The following is a 7,696-nucleotide window of genomic DNA, read 5'->3' on the forward strand; positions in this document are numbered from 1 at the left end:
CATGCTGATTGCTGTGCTGGCTGCCTCAGAGACAGCCATAGAGAAGGATGCTGGCTGTGTAAGGCCAAAGGAGGGTGGAGGGTAAGGAGAAAGGGTATTTAAGGTGGGAATGTTTGTGTAAGTGCAAAACCAAGGAAAGAAATCAAGTGGCTGCACTTGTGGTACAAGCCCTGGCTTTTCGGACGGCCTGTATTTAGACTCGCTCAATCCAGTTACATCGGCGCCACTCAAGGGAGAATGAGTTGGGCATGTCAGAGAGTATGGAGAGTTGACTGCATTCACCAATCCTTCATCCAGCTGTTGCCTTGGTGTGTGAGCAGCGAGGGCTCTCCTAAGCTGAGAAGCGCTGGCAATATGGCGAGGGGCATCTTGCAACGAAGAGAAAACAAAGCCCCTCTGCCTGGCGGCAGGTGCCCTCCTGAGGCTGTGCGGACAGGGGCTTTGCTTCCACGTTCAGGCTGTCTCGGCGAGACAGGCTGTTCACAGGACGCAGGCAGAGCAATCTAGGATGTACCTTAACACATCCCTGATAACAGTATCAGTGATGTTGAAGCTAACACAGCCAATGACCCCAGAGCAAACGACACTCTTGTTTGTACTGTGCTAATGTTACCTCTCGCCAGTCTCTTTGCGTTTCCCTCTGCCTTTCTGTGTCCTCAAACAAAGCCCAATTACGAGAACAGGAGGAAGGCGCTGAGTTCAACAGAGGCAAGTTTGGTAGAGCATAGTAACAAGAAACAGCAGCGTTAAGGTTCTCATCCCTCAGCTCAGCAGAGATGTCTCAAACATCCCTCCATTTGTCCGTTTGAGACATGCAGACCACAGTGCTCCTCCTGCCTGAGACTGTCAGGTAAGGTAAGAACAGGATGGAATAACCAACATCCGAAGCCCATTCCATAACATCTTGCCAGATAGCTCACTCCCTGGGCCACGCATCCTCTGCCTGATCATGGCTCTTCTGTATGCCAGCTGCGCTATCTTGCTGGCAGATACCACAGTATAGGTCCATATCTGACCCTTATCTTACCTGCCTTCTACCACTGAGATCACAAAATAATCCACTTCTCAGCCTTACTGATCAAAGAGACTATGTGTCAGCCTTCGGCTGCAAGCCTCAAAGTGCTGTGTCCAGTCTCAGTGAAATTTCCAAAGATATTTTCTCCATCCTAGCATCCTTCCCCTCCACATGCCACTACACTACACATTACCTGAAGGGATTTCAGTCTTGGATGTTGACTAAAAGTGTTAGAGATCCTTATTTTCCCCACACAGGTTAAATTTAGTGGTAGGCTAGGCTGCCCTATGTTACGGGGTGGCACAGAGATACATTCTCCACCAAATTCAATCGGACCTGAAGCGGGGTCCATTAAATTCATTTCAGAGCGAGGAAACACAGTTTGAGGTACGAGTCCTCACTCTGTGACACATGGCTGGCCCAGACCATGGTAAATACGTGGTGCAGTCCTGGTGGCGTGACCTGTTCATCCTGTGATGAGATGTGGAAGAGAACTTGGCTCTGTGTGGCACAGACCCTGACAAGACCTGGTGGAGGGGCTTTGCCAGGGTGCACAACCTTGGGCAGCGTTAGTTAGGAACTAGTTTAGCTTGTCACTGCAGTGTGACGTTGGTATTCTGCTGGTGCTTGTCTCTTGTTTCTAGGTTTGATTTTTCAAAGGCCCAAGGGGCAGTTCAGCACTCAGTTCCTACTTAAAACTGATTGTTGATTCCAAGCTCCCATTGGTGCCTTTGGAAACTTCATCCTTATGTATGTGTGAAGAGAGAGCGAGCATTTCAGAAGGAGTGATAAAGTTGGAGAGCACTATATAGAACAGTGGTAGGTGCTTTCCCTGGTGCTCTGGGAAGAAGGGATTCCTGGTCTCTTCAGAGTACTAAATTCATTCTTCCTGCTCAGACAAATCAAGAAATATTGTACTTGGATTGCTGCAATGTTAAAACTTTATAATTGTTTTTGTGGGTTTCTTTTGTCGAAGCAAAAGTTGAAGCTGTTGATAGCTATTAAGCAATAGCATGTGTTGGATCCCTACAAAAGGGATTGAGGACTAGAGTGCAGTTTATGTGGCTGATGGCATCTCAGAGGAGCAGCATGCTGTATGGAGCGCATCCTGCATGCTTTGCAAGTTTGAAGCGTTTGTCTGCAGGGTCTTTCCTAAACATTGGCACTTGCCTTGCAGCCCTAGAAATTCAGCTCTGGGCTTTAGAAATTCTTTAACAATCTGATGAGCTCTTCCCATGCTTGTGTGAGGATTTTTCCAATGTGCCTTGAACCAGTCAGAGAGCTTGTAAGACTTGCAAACTCCCCAGCTCTGCCTGGCAGTACAGTCCAGTGGATTAAGCATTGTAAAGCAAACTCAGAGAATCCCAGACCTGAGCTTGGTTCTGACACTCACTTGCTGTGAGGCCCTCCAGAAATCAATCACAAAAGGATCCGTTCCCAAATGCAGTCTCTGTTTTGGGCTATCTGGCTTTAGATACCAGCAGACCTTATGGTCTGTAAATGTACTCTTTTTCATTTGGTGGAAGTCAGCCAGAACTGCAGGGGCTGCTGTGAATGCTGAAGGTGGTTTGGAAGAGGTCTGGACTTGAAGGCCACCTTGGGAAAGCAGAGCCCTGAGCTCTGCCAGCTCTCACTATAAAAGCAGTGCTCACCTACCTCCTTGCAGAGGACAGGAGTGTCACTGCTAGATGTGCCTCCCCACTCCTGAGGAAGAGATTCCTCTCCATACCTCAGCCCAGCTGCATCACGACCATAGCTGTCCACGAGTAGTGGTGGCTTCTATGTTGCTCCTGCTGCTTGGCAGTAAAGGGGATCTGCTTTTCTGGTGGCCTTGGTTAGTATAGAAGAGGGGTGTCCTGTTTGGCAGCGGGGTTCTGGGAGGTGGTGAGCAGGAGGTGGAAGCCTGTAGAGAGATGACCACAGGAGAGTATAGATTTGCACAAGCTCAGCGTTGTGTGAGAGGCAGCTTCGTTGCCAGCTTGCTGGCTCCCATCATTGACTGCATTCCCATGGAGTTACTCATCAAAGCCGTAGTCTTCACTTGAAGGTTTTTGATCTCTCTCTGATCATGCTGAATTCACTGGCTGGCTCAAAGAAGCATTGTCACACCAGATAAGAGCAACTGCTCTTCCCCAGGGAAGTCAGGTGGGGTCAAGGAGAGAAGTTTCTCTGTCCTCCTCTGCAGCCAAATAACCATGGGAAATAAAAGTTCTGCGCAGTCCCTGAGGCTGAGCTGACTTGAGCCCTGAACAGGTATAAACGCTGTAGTGCACAGATGAGGTTACATGGACCCATCCCCAAATAAAGTCTTCACACAGCAGACTCTTTCTCAACCGCCCAGTGACCCTAGTGCTAGTCCATGTAACATGTATAGGAGCCTTGGCAGCTCCTATAATGGATGGGTTGTTTTCCCTGCCACCTACGCAAGCTCACACACTGCCCCGCATCAGGTAGCTAGGACAGTGTCAGTGAGGGTGACTGCCAGGTTACACTCGCACTAACCCTGCGGAAAAGTCCAAAGACCCTTACTGCAGCGTGCCAACGTACCAGAGTGGCCATCAGCCCGGGTGACGGCAGAGACTTTCCAGCTCGAGGAGGGGGGCAGTGGGAGCTGAGGAAGGGAACTGCTGCAACGCGCTCCTGAATGGCAACTCTTTTAACCCTTCTAGCATCTGTGAAGAGCAAAGTTCTGTGCTGGAGACAGTAATTACTATTATTTGCCCCAATAGTACCTTCTTTCTACAGCCCTTCTCTGCAGCCTTCCAGGGTGACAGTAGATTGGCCATGTTACGGTTTCTCTGCTTTTTAAACCCAGTAACTACAGCAACCTGTGAAAAATTCTAGGGGCTATGTTTGTTGTCTTAGCTTCATTTTTAACCATGTAAAATGTGACTAAATTCAGAGCATTTATTTTGTTTACAAGTTTCTTATTTGCTTCTGCTTGCCTGTAGGCATGTTTTAAGGAAGAAAAACCCCAAAACCTACCCAAACATTTTCATGCATTACATACCAATGTACTGTATCCTGGCGGAGGAGTACTGCTGGGGCTTGCTTGCAAGTCCTTATGGTTGTTCTACTTATTACCATGAATGCATGGAGACTCCGTCAGCAGATAAAATCAGTCAGATGGGTTGTCTTGTCTAAGATAATGCGTATTTTTAGGATGTAGCCACTACCCTGTCCTGGCTGACATTATTAAAAAAACTCTGGATAGTTAAGGAGGCCACCTAAATCCAGTTCACGTGGTCCACATTCTATTTACAAATACGTCCTATTTAACGCAGTGCAAAACGTATACAATATTGCCCAAGTGTCCCTCTCTTAAATGCTGATGGGGCTGATCAGCGCAGTCTGAAGTTTGGGGAGGTACAGCTGCACACACGGTGTGATTTTTGTACGCCTGCTTCCCAAAGGATACCAGACAAAATCCAGGGACTAAGGAAGACTGCTGGTGTACAACCACTTTTGACAGGGACACAGCCCAGTTGCCCCTTGATTTTTACTGTAGTGAAATTCAACAACATTTCTAGTAACTTGAGTGGTCTTTAGATCAGAATCAAAACTGAAATAGCCTTAATACACTAAACAAATGGATATATGCACACTCTGAGTGTGTAACGCATAAACCATCAGTATGATACACCAAGTATTCCAGCATCTCCAACAGCTAAGCAGCAGCTTGTTTGGCATCTGATGGCACAGTCGCATCAGGAGCAATCTTACATCTCTTGACCCAAGTGCCCGGCTCCGCTGAACCTCACGTTAGCTGGATCAGTGGTTCCATGGCCCTTAGGGCACATGCCCACCAGCCTAATGCCTGCGGCCCCCGCACAGGGACTGAGGTGTCTGTCCTTGCTCGGTGCTGAGGAGGGAAGATAAAAAGAGAGTAAAAAGCCTTCTAGCTGTGCCCGAGAAGCCTGACGGGGGGTCGAGGTGTGGGGAGGGACGGGGTGAGGGGGACTGCTGAATTATTTTTTTGTTTTAAGCTGGACTTTGAAATTTAGCGCTGGAGGGAGCAACAGCCACACCTTCCATGAGTAATATCCCTCCACCCCCTTCTTGGCTCCCGCTCCCGACCAACCACACGGGATAGGGAGAGCAGTGTTTACAAAGAGCATGACCCGGGGGAAATGAGGAAGGGAGTGTGTGTGTATCTGAGGGGGAGAGACACGGGGGACGGGGAGGACGTGGACTGGCAGGGAGGAAGAGCGGCAGAGGGGAGACAGCAGACAAACGGCACGCTGCGACGGGGACTGGATTTCTATCCCCTGGCGCTGCCTTCTGCGCAGCGATAGTAGATCAAAGCAATACCTTTTGACTTTTCTGGGTTCAAATCTCTCTAGTATGTCTTGGGATTTACACCAGTACACCAGTACAGTACCAGAAATGCTGGATTCTGAGCTCGTTGCAGTAAGGGACCAGCTGCTCTTTCCCCTTTTGGGCAGGGATGAGGTTGGGGGTGTACCTCAGTGCCATCAGGCGTGCGTGTCCGACCTGTCTTTTCCCTTTAATTAGGTCCAGGAAGGGAGACAGCGGCACTCCTTGAGACAGAGCACTGAGCAGTACCGAGAGGCAAATATGCATGAAGAAAAATAAGGTGAGAAGGACAGAGACCGTCAATACCTTGCTTGATTCAGACACCAGGGAAGGAGCAAAGATGGGTGAACCAGCCCTAGGGAGGCAGTTAGGTCCAAGTAGCTTGGGATCAGGAGACACAGCTTGTGTTTCACAGGCTGCCTGCTTGGACTGGGACAAGTGCAGCCACTCTAACATCTGCCTTCCCAGTGCAAAGTGGGAGTGAGATCTCTTAATCGCTGGTGGATCTTACTCTTGTGGCAATGTAGTACACAATACTGTGCTACACAGGTGAGACTGTGCTGACCCTACCTGCTGGCTGCTGGGATGCTGTGGCCATGCGCTGGGTACAAATACCTGGCTAGCTTAATGCTGTTGCCCAAAGGCACCAACTTATTTCAGAAATTATTTGGGGGCCATTGGCCTGCTTGTTCTTACGATAACTTCGTACCACAGACAATAGAAACGAGTGTTTTGCTTATCCTGCTCCCCCACAGTATGTACTTAGAGCATTTATCAGCAGGATGGTTTGCTGGGGGTGGCAGCCACTCTGCTATGGTTTGCGTCGTTAGTGGGTTGCTCTCAAAAGGGCTTTTCATGTCTCGTTAGTGGGGTGCGTGGCACTTGGGCCAGGAGGGCTGGCTAGTCTGCGCCACGTTATGGGACGGGCATGCTGCGGGGACAGTCACATTGCTGCTAAGGAGAGGAGAGGGGTGTCGCAGTTTTATTTTAAATGAGTTGCTGCACAGGAGTTTGCACCTTGGGGGTGGGGAATCCCAGGCAAAGACTGACGCGGTCGATCCAGAGGGTTACAAACCCGCGGCAGATCGGTCTCAGGGTCATTTGCCTTTCAAATCTTTTGATCATCTTTGGACCCAGCTTTAGGGTCCAATGCCATAACAGGCAGGAACTTGTTCTTCTGCCAGCTTGGCCTGTTTCCAGGTTCTCTTGCTGGCTTTGACAGTCACCGGTGAAGTGACCCAGAATAGCCTTGGCCTTCCCTTGTTATTTTATTGTGCCTAAGCAGCTGAAGCTCCAGCTCCCTCCTGCCACTCCTATAATGCATTAGCTGTCTCTGAGAGACGTGTAGGTGATGTACTGTAGGCCTGATGGCACAAGAATAAGATTTAGGGGTGGGCGATGTTGCAGCGGACCATTGGGGAGCACGGAAGGGAGGTTCATGCAAGGGAGACCTGGCCAGGAGCGAGCAGAGACTCAACAGGGCAGGCTTTCCCATGCACCGGTAGCACTGAGCTAGATGCTCAGGTCCTATACGTGCCTGTGAACGTCTTCTGCTGTGTTCTCAAGTGAGACTTGGGCGTACAGGGCTGTGTGCTCGCTGGGAGGTCTATTCCTGCCATCTTCACGCAGGAGGCTCTTGCTGAGCAGAGATAACCTGCTGCCGCGAGGACGGAGGACTGAGGGTCCGGGCTTGAATCCTTAGTGGGAGCATTTAGTTCTGGGGTCTAATCTAACACGGCCTAACATCTAACCTGGTACCGACTGGATTTAGGCCTGGGCTAGCGCTCGGGCTTTATGGCGAAAATAAATTTTTGCTTCCTTCCCACGCAGCTTGTGCCTGAAGATGGGGGAGGTGAGTGTGTGCACAGGAACAAGGGGCGTGGGGTAACAGAGAATAACAATTGTCTTAATGGAAAGAGAGAGGGAGAGAGAGGAGAAAAAAGGGCTGTTGAGCTCTTTCTCTCCATCCCTGAAATAATAGACCTATTACTATCCCCAAACCTCGGCCCCCCTCCCCTCCCCACTCCCCTCCCCAGAGAAGAATTGGTCACTGCACAGCTGTGTGAGCGAGAAAAATATATTTATATATATAAGAGAATCTGCCCTTCTGAATTGGTTTGTGGGGCTGGACAAAACCTCATTGTGCGCTTTATCTGCCCCGAAGAGAATGGTCCCACAGTCTTTGCCTGGCAGGGGCTCTGCGTTTGGTTAACTGTGGTCAGATAACTGTAACTTCATTTAGATACTGTACTGTTATTTATTTTTTTTTCCCGAGGCATTATTATTGATTGTGGGCACATCTGGGGAAGAAAACACAACTGTCCCTCCCCCCCCCCCCCCCTTTCCCGTCAACTACCCTTTGGG

Source organism: Haliaeetus leucocephalus, unplaced genomic scaffold, assembly GCF_000737465.1.
Source record: "Haliaeetus leucocephalus isolate CR32 unplaced genomic scaffold, Haliaeetus_leucocephalus-4.0 Scaffold177, whole genome shotgun sequence".
Lineage (NCBI taxonomy): Eukaryota > Metazoa > Chordata > Aves > Accipitriformes > Accipitridae > Haliaeetus > Haliaeetus leucocephalus.